The following is a 25,337-nucleotide window of genomic DNA, read 5'->3' as shown; positions in this document are numbered from 1 at the left end:
CGCTTAGGAGGAGCACGCCAAGCAGATCAAATCCACAGTCGAGCAGACATTCTCATTATTACAAATAATCATCATCATCAGCCTATATTTATGTCCACTGCAGGACGAAGGCCTCTCCCTGCTATCTCCAATTTTCCCTGTCTTGCGCTATGTACAGCTAAGTATAGCTGTATTATTTTTGAAGAAAATGTTAGTTACGTGCACTGAAATTAACAAACTTATTTTATCCGACTTACAGAAGAGATTCACGTGTACAGGTCCATTATTTTGTATCCAGATGCCATCGCGCAGATATTAAGAAAGCTGACACGCCAGCCTCATCACACATAATGAGGCGCTCGTCACACATGACGAGCATTTTCGTGTATAGGCGTAGAACGTGCCGACGCACGCGCCAATTGTGGCGGCCTTGCTAAGTGCGCCCGGGAAGGAGACAGCCATCCACTGATATTTCTGCTTCGCTGCTCGTGCGTCTGTGTTCGATTCATGGTTTCGGAGTGAGATAAACAACAGCCGTCACACGTGTATGATGGTCGAAGGTTCCAGGCATGCTGAAGAACAATTTGTGTGCGGGGGGGGGGCTGCTAAATAAAAACAACGTCGCCGGCGACGTGGTGCTGCTCACTGCCCGCGAGGCCTCATGTGGGAGTGATGACAGCAATGAATCACTGTCGTTCGGTGGCACAATGATTGTTCCCCCTCTTTCTTTCGGTCATCTCGGTGTTTGTTGCACTCGAGGACGTTTACACGGGTAAGCGACCAAGCAGCACACGACGTAGGCATGTTTTTAACAGCGAAGCTGTTTAATCTCGCCGTTATTTGTGGTTGGTATCAAGAAACTATCATCATCAGCAATGAAGAAAGAATTAACCCCAGGGTCGATCCACATAGGTCGCGAAGCTTCGGGCGAAAAGCGGTTCAGAACCAACTTTCACCGACATCAGCAAGGGTGGTCATAGGAGCAGCGATTGAAGCGCGACTATGTTTGGAGGGAATAAACACTGGGAAAGAAAAAAAGCGTATTTAAATTAAAGCGAGACACAGTTTGGTTCGTTCAACGAATATAAATTTCTTAATCTATTTTATATACGCATGGCGAGAAAGGAAGATACCACTCTATTTTACTTGATCATTATGAATAAATACCTTTTTTCAGCGCCCACTGTGAGCCCGCCCATCTATAGCGGTGGGCGTTGGCGCCGCTATCACTTGCAATGCACTGCTGCTCTTGGACTGCGTGGAAAGGCGCTCGTAAAGTTCACCTGTTACAATACGCCGCCCTCACATCTTGTGTTGTTTTCCATGTCGACGTTTGTCTGAATTAGGTGACGCGGGTAGTTTTATTGTTTCTTAACCTGTGCAGTACAAAGTAGTGAGTTGCGACCGTCAGATACTTGTTTACTTTAGTTGTTTTCGGGCGACTGCGCTGGCCGACGGGCTTGGCGGCCGACGAAAGGACGAGCACTCAAGGCAATCTACGCCCAGAGCGTTCGTCGGCCTCCAAAGAAAGTATGTTCTGTGCAGCGATGCAATTTTGACACCCGTACGGCTGACCTTTTCCTGCATCGCTTTCCCCGCTGAAAGCTCGAAACGGCCATCAAGTCGAATGGCGGGGCATCTGAATATACAGCTCTAATTGCAGGCCTCTGAAAACAAATTTCGCGCCTATGAGAACAAAATGAAGTCACTTAAGTTTTTAACAGATATGACGTCAATTTATTTTTTCTTCCGCCGGAAGTGTTCCCTCCTCACACAGATGGCGCTGAGCCCCATGAACCGCCGTTAAGCCGCCATGTTTTGAACGTATGGGCTTCTATGGAAGCTTCGCTACCAGGTGTATTTACCTTGAATAACCTTTGTTGCTGAGGAGGGATTCAAACCCGCGTACCCACGGTCCCAAGGTGAGCGTCGTAGCCACTAGGCTATACGGCCACGCTTGCAGCACATGCATTTACGCGACCCACATGATTGTGTTCGAGCGTCGTCGTCTTCGTCCACAGCTGGCATTCGCACGCGCTCGTGCCAATGCTCAGCGAGACGCATTCACGGAGCGGGTCTGCTGGAACGCGTTGTCGGCGTTGCAACGCGGTGTCGGTGGTGTTGCAAGCTGCGCTATGCAACGTCCAGTGACAGCGGGAAGTCCGAGACGCGCGAAGAGAAATTATCATCATCATGAGTAATAAGATGAAAAGTTCCCGCGCACTTCCGGAAAATGCTGGGGGTGACTTTGATATTGCTTTGCCTAGCCCAAATATTTGGGCCGTAGCCATAGCAACCGCCAACACTACATTCGTTGTGCTGACCCTGAGGCAACTGCTATGTAAGCGTGTGCGCTCGATCAGTAGAAGCGATATGGCACGCCCAAAGGTAGTTCGTAATCCCGATCGCCCAGCTTCGCTGTTTGAAGCGTTGCGCGGCCGAGTGCAAGGTTAAGACGTTTTGTTCAGTTTGTACGTCGTGTAACATATGGTTAAACACATTTTCTTCAAGTCCTGAATGGCACTGGTTTTCTACCGTTTGCGGCTTTTTTTACCATGTTTCTCTGGCTAGGGTGCACGACTGCACAATTGTATCGCGGTGTGTGATGCGGCGGCTTGCAAGCACCTATTTTGTTGCTTTTATGTAGCATGTCAAATTGTTCCACCAACTGTCACGCAGTTGATGGAACAATTTATGATGGATGTATTTTATGCGTGGCTACGCGAATGTTGAATTGATGCTAGTTGCTACATGCAGAACAGTTGTTGGGTTTTTAAGTACTATGTTTTCGCCTCGTCTCGTTTACAGTTGTGCTTAATCACGCTGTTTCTAACAATAAATACAGGCCAGTGCTTTTTTGAAAGCTTGATTGTTTTCGCCCAAATACATCTTCGATATTAAGGTCAATCGGGAAATGTTTAAGGAAAGAAAAAAGTAGCTCACTGTGAGGGTTGCTGACAGCTGCTGCATATGGCATTGCAGTTCAATATTCACTGGAAACTTCATGTGAAATGTGTGAAGAAATTAAAGCTTAAAGTGACCGTAATGTGGTCACTATTTGTGTCATAGTAAACGGGCGATCAAGAGGGTGCGCCATGACCTGAAGCTGAGAAAATCAAATCTAGATTAAAACCAGATTAATACCACAGTCTAGTGCTGCACGGATCTATTTTACAAGCGTTAGCTGTTATGGGCTCCTTCCAATAGCCGTTTTGGTTCGCGATAGTGTCCGCCGCCTGCGCTGCCGCCACTGGTGACCGTAACCGCTATCGCCCGAAATGCGAAAAAAGTACCTGGTCCCCACCGGGATCGAACCCAGGCACGCTGCGCGGGAGTCGAATACTACACACAAGTGCAGCATAAAATGCCCTATAAACGGGCCCCAGGCAGGCGCGCAGGCGCAGACAACGAGATGCGATTCAGACGAGGCGCTCAATCAACGCGGCGATCCCGAGCCTCCGCCAGTATGGTGGCACCATCTAGTTAAGGCGCATGCCAACGCAGCTTGCCCGACGTGTAAGTTGCATATAGCAATTGCATGCTGCATGTAACTGGACCTGGTTAATTCCAGCAGGCTAGGTGAATATTTGCCACCAGCCCGTTTTGAAGATTCCAATAAACAATCTTCATCAACAACAACAACTACGTACCGTACCACGGGTGAAGGGATGTGAGATGGGGACCACGTATTCTGGATACCTCTTCGGCACACGAATTATAGCGCCTCCTGCAAGGTACGAACCGCTGCTGAAGAAGCGGATAATAGAGCTACGTACGCGGCTACAACCACGCATCATCGAGCTCAGCAGACTTCTCTGCAGAGAGCATTACAAGCCGGAGCTCGCCGTCGACGCCGGGAGGACAGTTCAGATCGTTCTCTTCAAAACGAGGCGAAACGACTGCCGCGAAGACCATGTTGTGCGTGGTGCCGAAATTGGAGCTACTCTTGAGCCGCTGCACCAGCTTACTCTGTGACTGTGCTGCGTGTGCCGTGCCGGCCTGTGAGTTTTTTGAAGTGTTATGCCACGTGATGGGAGGTAATGTCACCCGCCTATATATCATCATTTCTGCTGGTAGAAACTACACTAACCGGAGGACGTGTGTCGTGAAAACCTGAAGAATAGATTACATTCACTACAAGAAATCAACGGCATAAAGGAAGACTTAAGGGTATTACAAGAATTTCAAATCCACGGGGCAGTATTTTCAATGATTTCAATGATTTTGTTTCACTTTCAGTGATTTTCGTAGTTTTCTTGCTATGTATAAAATTGCGATTGAGACTTTTCTAAGTAATCAACCACCATTTGTAGACCGGACTCAACGAAAAGAGCGATAATTTCTAAAATGAAAATTTTTATCTGTGACAAACGAAGTTTCTTTTAAAAATGATTATATCTAGGTTTAATTGAACAGTGAGACACAACAGATCTGCGCAAGCTGCCAAAATGGAACGACATTTCCACTGCAATGTGTTTCAACATCGTATGAAGATAACATTAGGTAGAAACGACTTTCTCCAAGATGATCTCATTAAGGACCTTATTAGGTGGAGACATTTTGATCTTATTCTCAGCCGACAAGGAAGAAGCACGGCTTAACGGGGATTGTCTACATTTCTGAGCTTTCATATCGAGTTCAACGTCAGAATAGAATACCAGTGCAACGCGTTTATTTGGCCAGAGCTGGCTGTCATCAGAGGGAAGCGAACTCCTGCTGTTGGTATTGGTTACTTCTTCCGCAGTTGGTATATCTATAGTTTAGAAGTTACAATACGATGAGATAGAATTAACTTTACAAGGTTGGCCACCTGAGACTACTTAGTTTGAAAAAGAAGCTAAGTTTGAATGAACAGAAGAATAAGTTTCCCGCACATAAGCAGAACAATTTGAATATATCGTGGAGTGCGCACATTCACTGGGGCAACACTTCTCACCTTGGACAATGCAGTCGATATTAGAGTGGCCCTCACCACATTTGCAACATCGCAATCTAAATTTGCCCCACCAACTATATCACCGAATTTCCAGCAATAACAGCAGTTTAGGGGACGTGAAGAGTTTCATCTCTGAAGACAAAGGGCCATGCTTTTATTTATGATGGGCGCAATGTAGAAGCTGATGTCCCAATAACCGACTCAGTGAGGACCCTCATATTGTCGGCAAAGCGATTACAGCGATAACCTGCAATAACTCCGGCTATAGCGAGCTTATTGAGGATTCCAGATATAGTTAGTTGAGAGTAAACTTCGCGCATGAGTATTTTGATGCGTGGCAGATGTGGTGGTATAAATTCACTCACGGGTACAGAGGCAAATGACGAGCACTTCAGAATTTCTGCTACGTAAACTTGCTCTGGCCCCCTGCCCACTATTCCACTGCGATCGAACGGCCGGACATCGGCTTTACTCTGCTAGTGAGAAGTGAGGAATCACAGCATGAAGGTGCTTTTATATTGCTGTGAGATTATTAACCCTAACAATCCATAATCTGAAGGCATCAGCGTGACCCGAATGCTGCTGACACCGCAGAGGAGAATGGTTTCCAAAGGTTATTAATCAGGCTGAATATAGGCTGTCTAGCCGGAATGCCCCTGCTTAGGAGACTTTCTGGACTTCAGTATGGCCTCAGACGTATGGCTGAAAAGAAAACTGATTCAACCTGAAATTGGAAATAAATAAAAGCAGGAAACAAAAATAAAAAAATCTATCCGATACTTGACCAATCCTGCTAAGAGTAGCGCCAACAGAAGCTCAAAAGGATGCGTCAGTGAATTTATACCGGCTCATACCGTTCCTACCTCTTCTGAGCTACTTCTTTATTACAAAACACCAAATAAAGTTTTCTACTACTACTGCAACTACTGAGCTACTTCTTGTTGGTCACCTTCTCCTGCCAATCTTTTTGGATAATTACAATCATCTCTATCGTCATCACCCCATTGTCGTCACACCCTCATCGTCACACTCACATGTCATCTAATAAAACATGTCGACAATAATTCGTGCTGCCTTTACCAAAGCACCATTATTCGCGCCGGCATAATACTTGCGAAGCATGGGTAGCGTGTCCATTTGCCTTTTGCGGTCAGTAAGGTCTATTCGCTTACTTTGAAAATCATGTTCTGTAGTTACAGGTACAATGTTTTAAAGCGAAGCTTTATATAGGTCTAGGCGAAATCGTGTATGGCTAGGCGATATCGCGTGTGTACAGAAAACTATCATCATCAGCATTGGCCCGAGCGTCATCGTCTTCTCCCCAGCTGGCTCGTTGGCGCCCCACGGGTTGCGCTCATGCTCGTGCTCGGCACGCGCTCGTGCCACTGCTCCCGCGTTCGTCGTCGTTGTCTTCTTCCACAGCTGGCTGCGTTGCCGCTCGTCATTCCAACGTAGAATTTCACTTCTCTTTTGTCGTCGTAACGGGGAGGCCGCGTTTACGGGGGTGTGAGCCATTGCTTAAGGGGGTATGAGCCATTCATTGTCTGACGTAACGGACAAATATCATTTCTAAGCAATTTAATTTCGAAGAATCGCAAGCGGCAATGGCGGGCGAATGCTGCTAACCACGCCACCGAGCAGACTCGATGTTACAGACTTGAAATATGCATCGAGACATGCATATTTTAGTGACACTAAAATATGCACTGTAAAAAGAGAGGCGCCTTCTTGCACCGATTAGCTACGGAAAATTTGTGCTTTCTCCTTAACGCACACTTGGGCACAAAAAAGATACGTTTTCTATTTTTGAGGATAATGTGGAGTCGCGTCTTCCTACTCACTACAACGAGATATTTTAATATGCAGGCCTCACGTGATTACTGAAATAATTAGAATAGGAAAGAAAAAGCGTGAGCTCTATTGATCAAATATTACGCGGTGCTAAACACTGTCATCACGTTATCTTTTTTTCCAGCTCTGCGGCTTTCCAAAAGGTTGTCGTTAAGCTCATGTATGCTCTCTTACTCCGTTTGCCGACAAGCTGCTGTGCACGCAAGGTAAGCTATTCACGTTCCTCAGAATATTTCTCGAGCTTATTGCGAATTGCCACAGTCGTTTTTAGAATTTGTAAGCTTCAGAGAATATGCCATGCAAGTATAGACATTAGCAAGGTGTACAAACCACTTTGAACGTTGACGCTTTCGGCAGTGGGGAACGTATATACTGTATAACACGGCTGCTTTATAGCGCATTCAATACCCTAGAAAATTAGGCGATTACATGCTCGGAACAGTACCGTGGGTTTTAGGAGGAGAGCAGTTATGATGTCACTCACCAATTTTACCCCTTAAACTTAACCGCTGTCGCTGTAGTCCACTGCCGTCACCCGTGTCCGCAGCAGGAATCGTAAAAGACTTTGCAAGAATTTCGTAAACAAATCGCTGTGCCTACTCAAGATTTGAATCACGGACCGACAGATCGACAGGCAATTGTTCTTCTTGCTCACTGCGCCGATATTATAGGAAAGAAGAATACTGCGCCTACAGCAGAATTGCTGGACACTTGAACGCCGATAAAGAGATTTGCTGGCGCTGTGCTCTGCAGCGCCTTAATAAATGAGCACCGAAGGGAAATAATACCGGTAAGAAGTGAGAGATTGCATTTGTGAAAGGGAGAAATAGACTCAAGTAGCGCGTTGGCGAAGGCTAGGTGGTAAGTGTCAGTTTAAACTGCGTCACGAAATGAAGCGCTGGCCTTCAACTAACGTTTATTGAGTGCTGCGTACGGAATATAAATGCACAAGGAGGAGAACATACAAACGGAACAGAATCTCGATAACCGCATAGCGTGTGGTTTCACCGAGTGTCACAAAACATTTGCTCTCGTGAACACTCATCTAAATATCCCACCTCCTCATCCAAAAGAATAATTGAAGGAGCGCTTGCGCACGGCGCACCTTTCTTCTTTTTTCTTTTTGCTCTTTTGTATTCTTCTTGTTTTTTGCGTGTTCTCTGGGCAATGGCTGTATCAATCAGATCTGAAAAGCATCCGCGTACTTTGCAGTTCAGAGCCAGGGTGCTGCTCGTTGCAGTCTTAAAGAATTCGCGGGTCTCCGCAGCCAGTCGCAAATTCCACTCATTGCTATTTCCGCGCAGATTATCTCCTCGAAGGGCAACGTTCCTTCGGGGAACACACGCCGAAGTCTATATAAATCTTAAAGTTCGATTATCACTTTGTCATCAGAAGGCCGGCTGTAGGAAATAGACTTCTGAAAGGCGTGAAGTCGTGAAGAGTATACGTAAGCATGAAATGGCTACCGCCAAAGCTGATTGGTGCCGCGATACCGCCCTGAAAGCTTACTGAGCCGAAATGAACCTGCTTTGACGTGAACCTCGTTGCAAGTTTGGTCTCAGTCAAACAACCATCTGCGGCACGCCGGACGCTGTCGGCCTGTTCACGAAGCGTGGCGCCATCTCTCGAAGGAGGTGGTGCGAAAACCGCGCCGCGGAAATCACGGACCGCTGGCATTGAAAAGAAAACAGGCAACCCTGTCTCAGCGCCAAAAGATGACAATCAAATGTGTGGTGCAATGTACCTGCATTTTCAACGTCGCTATTGGAAATGAGAAATAAAACTTCAGAGTACTAGAAGTTACAGCTTGAGGGGTATTCTGACAAAACATTAGGAAGGAATCAGAAGCAATATTTTTTTTGTAACTTGTTTAACAGTAACCAGCGTGTGTAATGTGGTCATGTACAAGGGGTTGGGGGCCAGAGACCGCATTTTCATAACTTAAGGATGAACTGGTTTTGCTGCCGCAACGGTGCCCGCATGCTCTCGCAGGTTATCGTTTCGATCTCGCGCCCATTCTCAACTTGAGTGCCTGGATAACGGCTCTGGATTTTCGCTCAAGATCTCTTGAAGGTCGCCGACAACGGGGGTTTAAAGCATTTCATGCTAAGTACTTTTGTCCTGGTGTAGCTCAGATTATCGGACCGTTTGCATTATCGAATGCCCATTTCCAGCCGTTGCGCCGCGTTATCAGATCTGAAGCACGGAGACGGAAATTGGCTGCTAAAGGACTGACAGCTAATCACCTGCGGAAGTGGGCGTCCGACACGGTGCCATCAGAGCCGCTTCGCGCTCAAGCTGAAGGCAGCTGAGCAATTACCCCAGTTTTTTTTTTTTTACCGCGATAGAGTTTAGGACCCCGTGTCGCAGAAAATCCGGCGTCGGCAACCGGCGTGTGATCGCGGGTGGCGGAGAAAATCATCTAACCACCTCGACCACGCAGGCCCTCCACATAGGTGCAAGGTTTTGGTGAACAAGAATTGAATTTCTCACGGTGAAATGCGTCAGAAAAATGGTTAAGTACGACTTTACCATTCGGCGTCGGATTCGCCGTTGGATTGTTTACCAATCGGCGTCGGATTGTAATTCGCATGTATGAGAAAACCTAATTCTGCTACGAGTAAACTCAAACACAAACCATTTTTCCAGCATTTCTACCAGACCTGCGCGCATCAGGGGCAATAGCAAACAATTGTTAAATTATTAAAAAAATTGCTAGGGCGTTCACAGTTTAATATTTAGACCACTTATATTGCCCCTTAAAATTGGCTTTCCAGCGATGAATTGCAGTTTAAAAGTGAAGCCGACGTTAAGGGGATCGGTGTAAGCTTGGTCTTCGTAAGCTGGCTTTCCCACGTTCAGTGTTTGAGTGAATGAAGCCTACTTGCCGTATGCGAACGATGGGACGCGAACGGATGCCGATATTTTCAAGATGATGCTGAGGAAACTGACCAGGAAAGTGTACCCACGGTCCCAAGGCGAGCGTCGTAACCATTAGGCTACACAGCCACGCTTGCAGAACATGAATTTATGCGAACCATATGATTGCGTTCGAGCATCGTCGTCTTCGTCCACAGTTGGCGCGTGCGCATGCTCGTTCTCTGCGACATGAATAGGTTTTGCGCGCTATGAGAGCGAGAGAGAGAGAGAGGCGCATTCACGGAGCGCGTCTGCTGGAACGCGTTGTCGGCATTGCAACGCGGTGGAACGCGGTGGCGGTGTTGCATGCTGCGCACGCTGCACGGCCGTAAGTCCGAGACGCATGAAAAGAAATTATCATCATCATGAGTAATAAGAGGAAAAGTTCGCGCGCATTCCGGAAAATGCTGGGCTACGATTTCCAAGCTTCGCTGTTTCAAGGGTTGCGCTGCCGAGTGCAAGGTTAAGTATTTTTTTTCTTGCCTACCATTTCATGATTTTTCCTAGGTTCGCCCTTCACCCAATCGTTAGGTTGGTGTTTGGGTTCTCGGCGACTAGTAAATTCACATAAACAAAAAAATAAAGAATAAAGCGCTTCCTGCTTTGAACTGGGCCCCAAGCGCAGCAACCCCATGCTCTAACCATAAACCTACAGCCGCACTTATTTTATTGCGATAGCAATTATATGGACACTTCCACCGGATTTCTGCCGTCGGCGTCGCCGTCGCCGTGAGGTTCCGTATAGATAAAATCTTAGCCGCGCGCCGTATGCCCGAGCGGAAGCGTGCGGGGACGCACGCTGTCACGGAGAGCGAACGCACTCAATCTTCCACGGGCAAGTTAGGAAGCGGGAAGCGAGCGCCGGAGGGAGCGGGGGGGGGGGGGGGGGGGCGCATTTCTACTCTGCCAGCAGCCGCGCTCGTCGCTCGCTCGCACCGTCTCTTATCTCCACACGGCTCTGACCTTTATGCGCTGTGCATTCGCCGCTCAGTTTCCGTTGAAGCGATAGACCGCACGTACCTTCGGCCGCTGCGGCGTATATGCGCTTGCTGCCAGCGTTTTGACGGTCGTTGTCTGCAGTCATTCAGTGTGATCTATTCATGTTTGTTTGTGCGTGCTCACACCACAGTTAGTAATAGTCGGGCCACATTTTCCAACGCACGCTACACGTGCAATGCTGCCCGGATCGGCAGTGCAGCGCTACAGGTGTGTCCCTTCGCACGCGCTGCCCACGGGCAGCGCTTGTCATCAACACCACCGTTTCACACGCACCTTCTCGTGGTCATCGAGTCTCTCTTCATGTCGGTCTACTTACGCCGCAGCACACCTGCTTACTTAATCAGCTCATGTTTACTACAATTCATATTGCTACCAAAGCCACTCACCTTACTTCGTATGACATTGCTCTGTTGCTATCGCATTCATTGCTTCGCCCTTAGGGCGAAACTGTGACATTTTTTTCTTTGTTGCATGGAAATATCAGTACTTACGAGCGAACATTGTTAACAATTAAGTTAGACATACACACGAAAAACAAGCGCTCATATGTTACATACTCCTATGACAGTTCAAAAATTGGGCATACAAACACAAGCGTTCAGTTGCGAAAGCCACTCAGGAACAGGATCGATGGTTTCGACCACGGTACTCAATTGCGCAGCCTGTTCTCGAAAGACAGACTTTGTCCAGTGAGGTGGCTCGGCGTGCCTGTTGGTCATAGGCCTCCACCATAATTATTATTTATTATTACTATTAAATAATAATTATGGCGGAGGATAAGCTCCTAATAAGAAGAACCAATGTTATGGGGTATCAGTGATTGTATTTTGGAACGGGTGGAACCATGCGATGTGATAGGAAGTTCTTTTTACAATTCTCTCGTGTCGACAGCAACTAGCTCTTTACGATAATCGCCTAGAGTTGATGGTTATGATTCCCATCTTAAGGCACATACGCACACCGGAGGTTCAGCCAATGAGCGTGTCCGTGTCATGTTGATTTTGATGATGATTGCCTTACTATGGACCAAAACCACAACGGGTAATTTGAAAAGAACCGAAGGGTACATGTCTCGTCAAAGCCAACTATATAGCTATTTGAGATGATTGGCGCGTATGGGTGATAATTATGATTTCCATACCGGGGTACATACCCACAAGGGGTTATCGGCCAAGAGGCGTGTGCGCGTGCTAATTATGATGGTGATTATTCCCATACAGTGGCAGATACACAAAACAGAAGGTTTGGCAGGATGCGGATGGAACAGCAACACAATGAAATGGGCAAATTTAGAGCATTTCATTAACCGCTTCAGGAAACCTTCGCTTCAAATGGGGTACTACAGGTGCATCGGGTCTGCATAATTTTTTACAGCTAAGAGAGTCAAGGAAGACTTCTAGTTTCGAGTTATTATATCTGAGAAGGGCAGCTGGCCAACGTTCACCCGGGGCGCACCCGCACAAAGCTCTCGGAATCCTTAAGTTGGACGAACCCTGTCTTTTTACACAGTGCCAAAAAAAAAAAAAGCACGGACAAGGGAGAACACGGGTCAAGCGCTGACATGTTCTTCCTTGTCCGCGTTTTTGGTGCTGTGTAAATTGAATGATCCGTAGGAAACCCTTCTGAGATCCCTTTCTGATCATAACGCTGGTGTAACTGTCGGCTTTCCTGGAAGTCGCAAGGCTTGAAAGGGCTCTGCCTACACAGTTTCAGAATACCTGCGGGGTAGGTGTTGCTGCCTATATAGAAATGGTGTCTTTCCACCTCCGCTCCACTCTTTTAGTTTTCGGGGAACGGTTTTACATGCAAGAAAAGAAGGTGTGAATCGGGTCAAGCCTGGCACCTGTGATGAGCGACTTATTTTTGTTGCACCTCGACAAGGAGTTGGCCGCTAAACTGAAAGCCATAAAAAACTGAAATGTATTCCGTTACGTGGATGATATCCTGGTGCTTTTCCCTGGCTCTGATCCACCAGTAGGCGAAATGATAAAAAAGTTCAAGGGGCACTACCAAAGGTCGATAGTACGACTCCGATCAAAGGTCGTGGGTTTCAGTGCCCTAATTAACGGTACCTAAAAACTTCTCCTTAATTAACACCAGTGGCCGTAGGTGTTACTCCCAACAAAGGTCGTAGGTTCGAGTGCCTTAACTAAGTCTACCTTATTTAAGCGTACCTTTACAAACTTCGCCTTCCGGAACACCAATTGTGGTGGGATTGACTCCCAGCAAAGGTCGTGGGCTCGATGGCCGTAATTAAATATATCATTATTAGCTGTGCCTCAATTACCTTCACCTTAGTTAACACCAATTGCCGTGGGTTCCCCTCCTGTGTTCGTGGGTTGTAGTGCCTTAATTAACTCTATCTTAAATAAACCTGCCTTAATAGGCCTCGCTTTACTTAACTTTGTCCTAATCGACGTCATCAACTGCCTCGATTGGCTCACTTGGACATTTTGGACTTTTTGGACCATCTTGTGGTCACGCTAAAGCCAGATTTTCCGCCTGATGAGTCATATAATGCTTTCGCAATAAAACGTGGTTCATAAATGCGGGGCTTTCGCGTGCCAAACCCACGACCCCGTAACTGGGGACTCCGGAATATTTTTGACCACCTGCGGTTGTTTAACATGCTCCAAATGCACGGTACACAAATGTTTTCGTAGCCCGCCCCAATCAGAATTCGGCCGCCGCGGTCAGTTTCATCACCCACCTCGAGCTCACCAGCGCCGCTCCAAAGCCACTGGAATACCGCGGTAGGTACCAGGAAACATACACTATTTACAAGGTCTTCAGCTGAACACTTTCATGCCTACAGGCTCATAACCGAGTAACCTTTCTATGAGGAGCTCCACATGCGGGACTTCATGTTAAAGTTTTAGCGGCAGCACAGCTGTTGGAGCTACGATCCACGGTCAAAGAAAAACCTGCTATTTTCGTCGGCCAAATCGAAGATGAAGCTTTAGCTCGGGGCTCCAATCTAAATATGTGGGAAAGCAGAAATCATTTTTTTCAGAAAGAGCCAGAGAGAGAAAGAACATTTTAATGAGCACAAGGAAGGCTTGATTTGCAGGAGTGCTTGCTCTCTATCCACGCGCCGTCTTGGCTGCGACCGCCCTCTCAACCAACATGATCTGGTCTGAGAGGCGGTCTCCAACAGCGTCTCCAACTGCTCCTTGGGGTAGGGGGTAGAGGAGGCAAATCTGGAGTTTTTTCGCAATCTATGACAATGTGCCGGAGTGTTCATAGTTGTTCGCAATATTTACATTGTTCGTCATGTTGAATAGTGAACGGGAGATGAATCCTCCTTCGATGCGGGAACGTGTTGGTTTGTAACGATCTGAGTGTTGTCTCTTGCGTCTGCGTGAGCTGTGAATGCGGTGGTGGGAGTGTTTTGCGGTTGAGCGTGTAGTGTTGAGTGATGTGTTGGTATGTTGTCAGTCTAGTTAGTCTTCCAGGGCCTGATCGATGAGTTTTCGGGCCTTGGAGTGGGTGAGTGCCTTGCCCTCCAGGGAGGTGTGAGCGGGTGTCCACACTAAGTTTAACATTTCTTTCTGGCAACTTAACTGTAACATGCATTGAGTCGTTGGTGCCACCCAGCGCAACGTAAAGCTCCTGCATACTTCTTGAGAATCAGGTATGATTCTTGCTGCAGCAACCAGGCCACCGAATTTGACCGACTTTGTTGCATAAAAAAGAAAGTGTTCAAATATCGAGACTTTAGACGGGAATTTTTGATTTAGGCCCGTCAGATGTTTCACAAAAATAATTTAATATTGGAATATTTATAAACACGATATTATGAAGTTTACAACATTGTAACTCAGCCGTTGAAAAAAATATGTACATTCTGTAAACTGCAACTAATAATACATCCAAAGCGGTCAAAGTTGATATGTCTGACGTCGCTCTGAAATCTTGCGAGTAGGACTTCTGCAAAACTATTTTAAACACTGCAACACATGTACGTAAGCTGTAATTTCATATACTAAATTTGTCCACTTTAGATGGTCTAACGGATGCCATTTACAGAAATGTGCTATCTGTTTTAGCGAGAAAGTATTACTAGCTTACCAACCAACAGTATATCAATTTAGGCTGAACAAGTATTGCTTGAAAACTCTATTGACATTTTTCGGGATAATATATTGATTAGTAGGAAACGAAATCAAGATCGGAGTTCAATTTTTTGTTTATTTCGAGCTTAAAGCCCTACGCCGGTAGATCAGTGTCACGCCACGAATCTCAAGTATTTTTTTTTTTTCTTCTTATTTGGACTCAGTAAATGTTCCCGTTATTTGCCGTGTTCCGTCATTGGCTGCTAAGAGCGCAATGTAGTCGATTGTGGCCAATAAATACTTAACTATGACATAGCAGACGCCATCAAAATTCATGACGTCATTGCGAGCTGGTGCTGCAACTTCAAGGCAGTGTGGCCACCAGTCTTTCGCCTTTGAACTTTTTCAGGCTTATAAGCACCTTCAAGCAGTAAAAGTGGTGTTCGTGGTATTGTAGAAAGGTTTTTTACAGCCCTCTCTATGGCTAGGGTCCGTGCATTATACCTTTCCGCGAACAAATATGTGTGTGCAAAAACACGGTTCTCGAATTTGATGCAAAATCGCTTAATTCTATGCAAAACTTATACGTCTCATGACTTGGATATGCATTTTGAGTGGAATATTTATCAACAGGCACCATTTTCAAGATCAGTACACTCTCAGGTAGATGAATAAGCACTCGCACCGCCCTCTCTTTGCCATCGCTCTAAGCGATTGCGTGTCTAGTTTCCTTCCGCTCTCCTGGCATGGTGGTCCCGTCGAGCATTTATTCCGGCTCCCCGAGATGGCGGTAGTCTTCCACGCAGATATATGCCGCCTATCAAAATGAAAGTGGGTGTGCGTGTGTTTTTCTTCGGGATGGCTGCCATCGCTGCTGAAAAAATAAAATTGGCTCATACATTTCATCTAAATTGTGCGTCACGTCTGTGTCCTCTGCTAAACTACTTCGCTGGTAATCCACCTTCATAACAGTGGAATGCTGCGTCATTTTTATATTAATACAGGTGAAATTATTTTTCTATTTAGTGTCCTATTTTAGTGCTGACTACACTGGCCTTGTTTAACGAGTCATAATGCATGGTCAACTCCCGACGGCGTAAGTTATGCCACACTGTAACACATTTGTAAACACGCTAAGGCTCAGTTCCTTGGCAAAGACAACACTTTTGGGAGGTTAAAAATAAATGACAGAATTTTACGTGCCGCAACCATGGTCTGATTATTGGGCACGCCATAGTAGGGGACCCCGAAATAATTTGTACCACCTGTAATTCTTTACCGTTTACCTAAATCTACAACGGTGTTCTTTCGCTTTTCGCCCCGATCGAATGCGGAGTTTTTCGGGGTTCAGTCACGTTGAATCAGCATGCATCTGTGCTCGTGTCATACTAGTAGTTCTGTTCACATAGGCCTATCCCGCTTTTCAGTTGCATTTCTTGAATTACTGAGAAGATGGTTCTATTTCTCATAAGCGATGCAGTAAACCGAATTGTCGGCCGTCGACAGATGTGTCAGGGTTCAGAGAAGTGCGCAGTAGCATCGATAACATACCTGTTTTCGGCACCTACGTCAGAAGCAACAGAACTGTACGTCAACTCACAATAGCTACATTCTTGGGACATCTGATAATGCATGAGCGCCTGTGCGTCATGCGCTCCGAAGACGCATTTACTTTTCTGTGAGACCCTGTTCTCAACAAGATACTATAACTATGTGCAGGCGCGGCCACTGCCAGCGGTAAAACGGGAGCGCGTGGTGAATATGATTTATTGGCATTCTCTTTAAAACGGGGCGGTGACAGTCAACTAACCCGCTTGAGTTACTCAGGTATGCTATGCATGCTTTTCATTCCTGCATTTTTGTGTACATCACTTTATTCTTTTTTCCTCTTCCTCAAAAATTTTCCCTCTTCCTTGGACCACTACCTATGCCTGTAACGGATCCGGTCGTATCAATATCTTCCCTGTTTTTTTTTTTTTTTTTTCACCAATACGTCTCTTGATTATCTCGAATGCTGACCGGTTAGCGCTTCCTTCCACTTTAAATTTCCATTTCCATTCTTTCCATCCAATCACTATCTCCGTTTCTCTCACATTCCTTCCGATGGGTTCAGAGGTTCCTTCTCAGGGTTCAGAGAAGTGCGCAGTAGCATCGATAACATACCTGCTTTCGGCACCTACGTCAGAAGCAACAGACCTGTACGTCAACTCACAATAGCTACATTCTTGGGGACATGCGTCTTCGGAGCGCCTATGCGTCATGCGCTCCGAAGACGCATTTACTTTTCTGTGAGACACTGTTCTCAACAAGATACTATGACTATCTGCAGGCGCGGCCACTGCTAGCGGTAACACGGGAGCACGTGGTGATTATTATTTATTGGCATTCTTTTTAAAACGGGGCGGTGACAGTCAACTAACCCGCTTGAGTTACTCAGGCATGCTATGCATGCTTTTCATTCCTGCATTTTTGTGTACATCTCTGTATTATTTTTTCTCTCCCTCAAAAATTTTCCCTCTTCCTTGTACCACTACCTATGCCTGTAACGGATCCGGTCATATCAATCTCTTCCCTGTTTTTTTTTTCCACCAATACGTCTATTGATTATCTCAAATGCTGACCGGTTAATCCTTCCTTCCGCTTTAAATTTCCATTTCCATTTCCATTCTTCCCATCCAACCACTGTCTCTGTTTCTCTCACATTCCTTCCGATGACTCCTGGTTGTCTAGTTACATTTCCAATTATCATGTACTTGATTGCCAATTTTCTTGACCTCTTCCTCCATTCTGTCTCCACGCTTTTCAGGTACAGATACTTGTGTACTTTAGCCACCCATTTATTTTGATCCATGTTTCTGAGTCTTTCATCAAAATTAATTTTGCTTTGCGCTTCTCTGATATCGAATGAGGCCCAACCCATGTCAACCTCCACTGCCTCATTTGTGATTTTGCCGTGTGCTCCAGAAGTCAACCGGCCTTCCATTCTTCGGTGAACTTCTAACCCCAACAAGATATCCGACTTTAATTAAGCTCAGTATGGCGTTTGCGAATGTTAGCGCTGCCACAATTACTCCTTTCCAGATTCTACGCAACACCTCGTATTTATAGTGGCCCCAAAGCGCTCCATGTTTCACTAATGCTGCATACCGCTTCCCCTTTATTGTCATATTAACTTGGTGGGTGCTTTAGTAAGTCTTTCCTTCGTTTATGCATACGCTGAGGTATTTATTTTGCTTGACTGTGGGTAGAACTTGTTGAATAGACACCACATAATTACTCGTTTCTTCATTACAGATAATAATTCACGACATACGAGTATCTGTGTGAAATTCAAGAGGAAGACTTAGCTCGGGTCCACCTCCGACGCGGCCTATTCAAAGACATGTAAAACGCAGAAAGCCTTTGCTGAGATAATTCATGGACCGATTTTAATGAAATGTGTTGCATTTGAGAGAGAAAGTTTAGTTCTAGTGACTGTTAGAAGCGTAATTTTGGTTTAGTGCCTGCATTAAAAGGAAATGTTTTTCAAAAATTTGAAAGCTTAGAAAAATAAAGGCATGAAGTTTACAAATTAGTAGCTCTGCATCAGAACAGATATCGCGGTTCTGTAAACGGCATCCATTATATCATTAAAACGGACAAATTAGATATGTCGAACTATATCTTACATGAATTCGTTACGTTGTGTGCAAGGGTTCTGCAAAAGGTGTATTTACATATTATTAAATTTTTTGAGATTCATGTCGAACACATCAATTTTGTCCGCTTGAGATGTACTATTAGATGCAATTCACCGAATCGTGATGTCATTTTTGTTACTGAGCTAGGTAGTTGTGAACTGGATAGATTATAGTTATGAAAATTTGTGATTTTTGCCAATTTTTTATAACAAATGGCCGACCTAAATCAAAAATTCGAAACAGGCAGTCACCAGACTTTTAGTTTTTTTTTTCTTTTAAATGCAACAAACCTCGTGAAATTTGGTGCAGTAGTTGGCGAAAAAAACGAATTCCCCTTGTGCATGTATTTTGATAGGAGCACCTGAGCTAAAGCTTCCTCTTAAGGCTTAGATTTGTCGCTGCTTTGCCACACATATTCACATGTTTCTGTAAAAAAATCTGTAGCCCCTCCCTTGTCGAGATATGGGGGTAAGCTAATCTTGTGTGTTTCGTTGGTGTTCCTCCGTACGAATTGCACTGACAAGTACAACGTTGAGCTTGAACCACAACCGTTCACACACACTGCAGCTGGCTCCGAAGTTCCGGTTGCGAAACTCGCAAGTTGTTACTAAATTTGAGTTCTTCATAAATTCGACTTCGCCCTGGCATCTGCAAGCCTCCTGGTTAGCTCAGATGGTAGAGCGGCTGCCCCGGAAAGACCCCAGGTTCGAGTACCGAACCAGAACGAATTTTTCAACTGCGAGGCTTTTCTTTCGAGTAACCACACTTTAAACACGGTAACCTATATAGTAACTTTGGGCCTGAGTAACTTATGAAGTAAAGGTTACAAGTGGTTCATTTTCATGTTTTCGCTATTTTTGTTGGGTCTAAAGGTTACAACACCCAAAATACAAGCAATCTAAAGGTTACCATCTTCAGTTGCGCAATGTAACCTTTGTGCAGAACCTATGAGCAACGCGGTAACCTGTTTCTACAACCGAGGAGCTGCGCATATGGAGCGGACGTTTGTTGCTTAAAGAGAGGGAATATATTTATTTCCGTGGCAGCGCAGGTGTGGTTCGCACCAAGACAGATTCTAATATACCTCAAGCGCTGAAAATCAATCGCGTCGACTCGGTACTGTCGTTTAGGGTTGAAATCATAAGCAGACTTACGCGTGATTAATAGTCTGATTTCTCTTGTGTCGAAATTGTGACATGCAATGCAATTGTAGCATTTTGCGGCTCAATATGCCAGAGCACATGATTGCTCGGTCCCTGAGTGATTTGTAAAACGAGGACATGTGCTATTTTGAGCCTCTTCTCACTGCGGCACCAGATGATTTACTTCGTGAATCGCAATTCTTTCAAATCACACGTAATTTCGAGGCATCCTGGGATAGAGCTTTTGTGTCCCCTACCACATATATAGGCGACATGCGCGAAGAACGGTCGCAGTTATTGTAAAAAAAAATGTCACAGTTTCGCCTGAAAGGCGAAGCATCAATTGCGATAGCAAATTAGTAGAGAGCTATTCGGAGTAGGGATAGTAGTTTTATCGGCTGCATAAACTTAGACACATTCGCTTACTAACTGAATTAACAAGCGTGGTGTCAGCGCGCACAAGCAAACATGAATAGAACCCACTGAATGACCGCAGACAACGACTGTCAAAACGCTGGCAGCAAGCGCAGCCGCCGCAGCGAGCCAAGGTTCATGCGGTCTATCGCTACAACGGACACTGAGCGGCGAATGCACAGCGCATACAAAGGTCAGAGCCGTGTGGAGATCGCTTTTAAGAGACGCTGCGGGCAACCGCCACAGCCGGGCGAAGTACAAGCGAAGTTGTTAGCAAAGTATAAGCTGCTTCCCCCCTGCTTCCCGCGCTGCCTTCCCGCTTTCTTGATTTCGCGGGGGAGATGGAGTCGCCAGTTCCCCCTGCGCACGGCTGCAAGATACGCATTTGGTGCCGGAGCGCAGCGTCGCCTCGCCTCCCTCCCTCCCTCCCTCCCATACCCCCACGGCCTTTCGCGCGACGGTCGCGTTTGCTTTCCGCCGTGCCTTCGCTCTCCGTGATAGCGCGTGTCCCCTGCACACTTTCACTCGCGCGTACGGCGCGCGGCAAGGATTTTATCGCCCTTGGACTTTATACGGAACCTCACGGCGACGGTGACGCCGACAGCAGAAATCCGGTTGAAATGTCCATATAATTGCTATCGCAATAAAATGCAGACGGAGAAGGACAGCATCAGAGAGGGCAGCAGTGGTCGTAACTAAAGCCCCTTAAACTTTAGTCGTAACCGGATACACGCGTTGGTGAGCGCACAACTTGACGCGCTGTTTTGTGACATTGCGCCTGGACTTCGTATCGAGGTAGGGAGTCGAAAACAAGTTAAGATGAGAACAGCGGGTATAGGCAAGGAACGAGTAACAGTATAGAGAGCTCCTCAAAAAAAAATGTGGTTGATCCCTCTTATATAGGAATCGGTATAGAACACGAAAGTGAAACGTGTCTTCACAGAAGTAGTGTAATGTTTATTGCACATTGATATATAATGTCTATTGGTGTTTTGTGGCTAAAGCGCCCTTAGGCGTTGATGCACCCACGCTGACGCCTGGTGGCACGTCTCCTCCATCACGACTACCAACGTCGATGACCATGAGCAACCGTCGTGCATATGGAAGCTGCACTACGCTGCACACGCTAGCACAACGCGAAAGACGAAGCACGTAACTGACACACTAATACAACGCGCAAGACAAAGCACGTAACTGAATCGTCACCGAGTCAAATCAGCGCGTACAGCGCGTCGTAATTGCAGCCTCCGCGATCAACTTCAGAAACATTTTCAGAGCTAATTGCGGAGGCCACGCTCCGCTGTGCTGAGTACGGTGAACGCCACCTAGGTGGCGTTGGTAGTGCTTCTTGATGCCAGCGTCCCTTCGAATGCTGGCATCGAGGCGTCGTAGTGCTGAGACCACCGAAGCGTTCACTGTCGGTGCGCGTTAAGGCCGGAATACATGGAGCGAATAACCGGCGTCCGAGCGAAGAACTTCGTCGGGCGGCGAACGTCCGACGGCCGGCGTCAAGAAATTTGCCGTCCGCAGCCGATCTGCCTGTCCAAACATTTTCGTCGGGCGAACGCCGCCGCCGGAAGCGTCTAGCGCGCAGCGGTGGACGACAGCCAATCAGGAGGCACTAGTTCCGGTCGCAATGCATGCTGGTGTTTCGCGCGCGCGCGCCTTTTCGCGTCGTCTGCAATCGCGTTGGTGTTGCCGTGTCTGCATGTCTCTGCACCGATTGAGTAGTTCCTAGTATGATCTCTCAGGAATCGCGTTGTATTTGTACATCCCATATCCGCTGATCTGCGAGGAAACAGACAAGCAGTGCAAGCTCTCTACAACAACCTTCAACAGAAATCTTCTGATCTCAGAGGCCACATGCTGTCGTCATGCCTATCTCCCGACTTCCCCGATAGATGACGTTGGCATCGGATATTTCTTTCGCTAGGCTTAGACGCGTTCGAAACGAGAAGCGATCTCGAAAACTACTCAAGGTTATCCATAATACTCTGTCGTCGAAGCGGCCTGAGACTAAGCGAAAGCCGTTTACGCAGTCATTTGCTTCCAACTAAGTGAATTCTACAAGGACAACGCCAAATTCAGTTCGAAGCGGGCGGCCGGGACCGCCGCCAACACGGCGGCCAACGCGCGGCGGCGTTCGCCGCATGTATTGCAACACAGCAAACATCCTGCGTCGTGTCGCCGCGTCGTTACTTGACGCGTGAAGTTCGTCGAGAAAGTTCGCTCCATGTATCCCGGGCTTTAGTGTCATAATGCAGTACTTCTCTTTTCTGCTCGTAGGCGGCGGCACCGCCCCGAGCAAGAGCGCGGGTACACGGAGGAGTGTTAGATATATAAGGCGCGTCTGTGTAGCTCTCTGCGAATGCGTTTGTGGCGCAATGGGTTAAACGCTCGGCGATCTATCGTCGCGGACCGAGAGGTCGTGGGTTCGATTCCCAAATTTTGCATGTTTGTGGAACTTTTTCTTCTGGTTTCTTTCTTTGTATTATGTTCTATGACGTATTTCCGTGACGGAAATACTTGACGTATTTCCGTGACGGAAATATTGACGTATTTCCGTGACGGAAATACGTCAGTGAAGTCTTGGTGGACCCCGGAATAAAACACTTTCGTGTTAATATCAGACGACAGCCGCTCCGATATGCGCTAGAGGCGCATGCGCAGACAAACGCCGGCGCTTCACTCGCGTAAAAAACAGAAAAGGTCATGCAACGAAAGGGTGAAAGCATGGATGAAAGTAACACCACGGCTGTGAGAGTGAGTATTCCTGGATGCTTGGCGCTTGGCTGTGTTGCACGCCGGGAAGTCTGGAAGGCGGGAAGGCGCCTGCGGAGCGCCGTTAAAGTTCGAATCGTCCAAACCGCTCGCGTGACCCGCGCTGTTTTGTGGCGACGTTTCTTAATAGACAGTTTTAGCAGAGCGCCGCTTACGCTCCGCTCCACTCAGATTTCACGCTCTGAGATATTGCAGGGAACTGCGTAGATTTCGCATTTGATAAGCGCGTCTTGCCCAGACGCGAGCGACGCGCTATCAACTCGGCTGCAAAACGACGAAGAGGCCAAGTCATAGAGTAACATACGGATTAGTTGTATGTTACTCTATGGCCAAGTACACACGCTGTCACACTCCGCTCAGTCGGCTTTGTAGCGGAGCGAGGGATGCGGTCTTCGTTACGCTGCCGGTATGAGCGTCGTGCTCAAGCGCAATAGCGTTCCCGCTAAACGATTGTGCTGCATTTGCTAGCATATGCCGGTCTGAGCGGGGCGGACAGCAAGCGCTCAGCTAAAACACTCTAATTCCCTTGTTCGCGATTTGTAAGTCTTTGGGTTTGTGTGCGCGCCGCGAAATCGGTAATGCAGCTAAGCAGCAGGGACATGTGAAGTGTGCTGCGCGGCAGCTGCAACGAACCTTTTTGGGACTGTCGGCGCTATGTCATTGTTTGTTCGCCGGACGACTCCGCAGCAAGCGCAATTCGTGCCGATTATTGCGACCACTGTCCAGCTGCTCACGGCCGAATAATGAACTTGGGTAAGTGGCCTTTGTTCCAGATACTCATTAACGGCATGCGAGGTCATCGTTAGTTTAATGCCTGTCAAGTCGGGTCTTTTTGCTGCTTTAGTTTGGATGCTTTTCTAACCTAAGTGAGGTTTAGTCGGTTTATCCTTGTGCATGACTGACCTAGCCCGCGGCACTTTGTATCGATATGTCTGCTTATCTGTGGCACCACTTTTGGCTAAGTACTGCTGCAGCTGCCTAGTGTCGTCAGGTGCAGTCTCTGAGCAGTACGGTGATAATCCACCGCCAATTATATATCGCCTTCTCACATACGTGGGCGCGCGGTGGTGATGTGCATGCTTTTGTATGTTCACGAATGCGCACGCTTCCAATGTATGAATGCGGTATTAGTGTTTCAAACCTGAATTCTAGAACTCTCTGCGTGCTTTCTGTGCGGGTGAATTGGTTTCTGCGCCGTAAGCTTTTGACGCTACGCTTCGGGCACAAGTGAAAATATTTAATGTGCGGTGCTACCGAACGATGCTTTAGCAACACGTAAACAAACCTGCACGACGGAGGCTTCAGTGCAGCATGGACGCCTTGCAGGCAACATGAATAGCATTCACGGGGATTGCGTGGGATTTCTCTTGTGTCGAAGGAAGTTGTGACATGCAATGCAATTATAACATTTTGCGGCTCAATATGCTAAAGCACATGATTATTTGGTCCCTGAGTGATTTGTAAAACGAGGTGACAGAATAGTGTGACAAAATTTAACGTTTTGTTGTAAAATAATTCCGTCGCGTATTTTATTTCGTATTCTATGTAGGTAGTACAGAACAAGAAAGTGGAGTTGTCGGAGTGCCGAAGCAGAGTTCCCAGCGTGGTTACTCGAAAGATTAGTGGGCTCAGCACACTTGGAAATTTTAAATTTCTGTCAAAAGACGGTTTGTTATTTTGCTGCCCTCACCGGCCGGTATCGCCTGTTTACATACGTGTGACCGCCACTATGATGTGCACGTATGTTCACGAATGCGCACGATTACAATGTACGGCTGCTGCGTTAATAGTATTCGACCTGATTTCTAGAACGGTGTGCCTTTTCGCTGCTTGTGTATTGATTTCAGCCCCGCAAGCTTTCGGCGCCTTACTCCGGGCTCGAGTGAAAATATTTGTGTAGCTACAGAACCTGTGCTTTAGGTCCTGATGACATGAGGGATATCAGCAGAAAGTTTGATTCTGTGGTTAATATTAATGAGTAGATTTGCTTCATTGTATTTACTTTTCTCCAACTTTGCATCGAAGTCGAGCTCCGGTTTAAAAGCAACATTGGTGGCCTGGAGAGAAAACTGAAACCAACGTCGGAAGCGTTTTCATGCAAAGAACAACGTGAATGCACATTCTTCGACATTGTCAAGCACTTACAAGGCTATTCAAGGCTCGCACTCATCAACGTGGTATGTGGAATGGTTATGTACCCATCTATCACTTACTGTGGCATCAAGTGCTTTCTCACAATTTTAAATTCATTTTCAATGAAGTCTGAGTAATATACGAATGCTGAAAATTCAAGTTGTGTTTTCTATGAATCTCACTCCCCTGTGGTAAGAATTTTCGCCATGCTTTGTAGATGGGTGTTTCCTCATGGCTATAATGTGACTTTCCACAGATTGCACTGCCTATAGACCTGGAAATCACCGCACCTCACGTATATTCGTCCACCAAACACACTTGTGCTTATGCTGGAAGTGCTGAACAAGTCATCTGGATCTCAAATGAAAATATAGAGCGTGCCTTCATCTTCTGCCTGCTGACATACTACATGAAAAACCTTGAGTATCCGCCCGCATTCTCACCAGTG

General features: G+C 46.6%; 1 long non-coding RNA gene across 1 annotated transcript in view; it reads right to left on the bottom strand.

The window, feature by feature from the left end:
* The window catches only part of LOC125945602 (uncharacterized), a 29,144-nt gene extending 21,547 nt beyond the window's left edge, over positions 1 to 7,597 (bottom strand). Inside the window, exon 1 of the long non-coding RNA XR_007467039.1 lies at positions 7,251 to 7,597. This is a non-coding gene — a long non-coding RNA (uncharacterized LOC125945602). The remainder of the gene's footprint in view (positions 1 to 7,250) is intronic.
* Positions 7,598 to 25,337: the final 17,740 nt, after the last annotated feature.

Source organism: Dermacentor silvarum, chromosome 5 (genome assembly GCF_013339745.2).
Source record: "Dermacentor silvarum isolate Dsil-2018 chromosome 5, BIME_Dsil_1.4, whole genome shotgun sequence".
Lineage (NCBI taxonomy): Eukaryota > Metazoa > Arthropoda > Arachnida > Ixodida > Ixodidae > Dermacentor > Dermacentor silvarum.
Note: the sequence above shows the minus strand (reverse complement) of the source record. Positions and strands in the feature narration are given on the sequence as shown.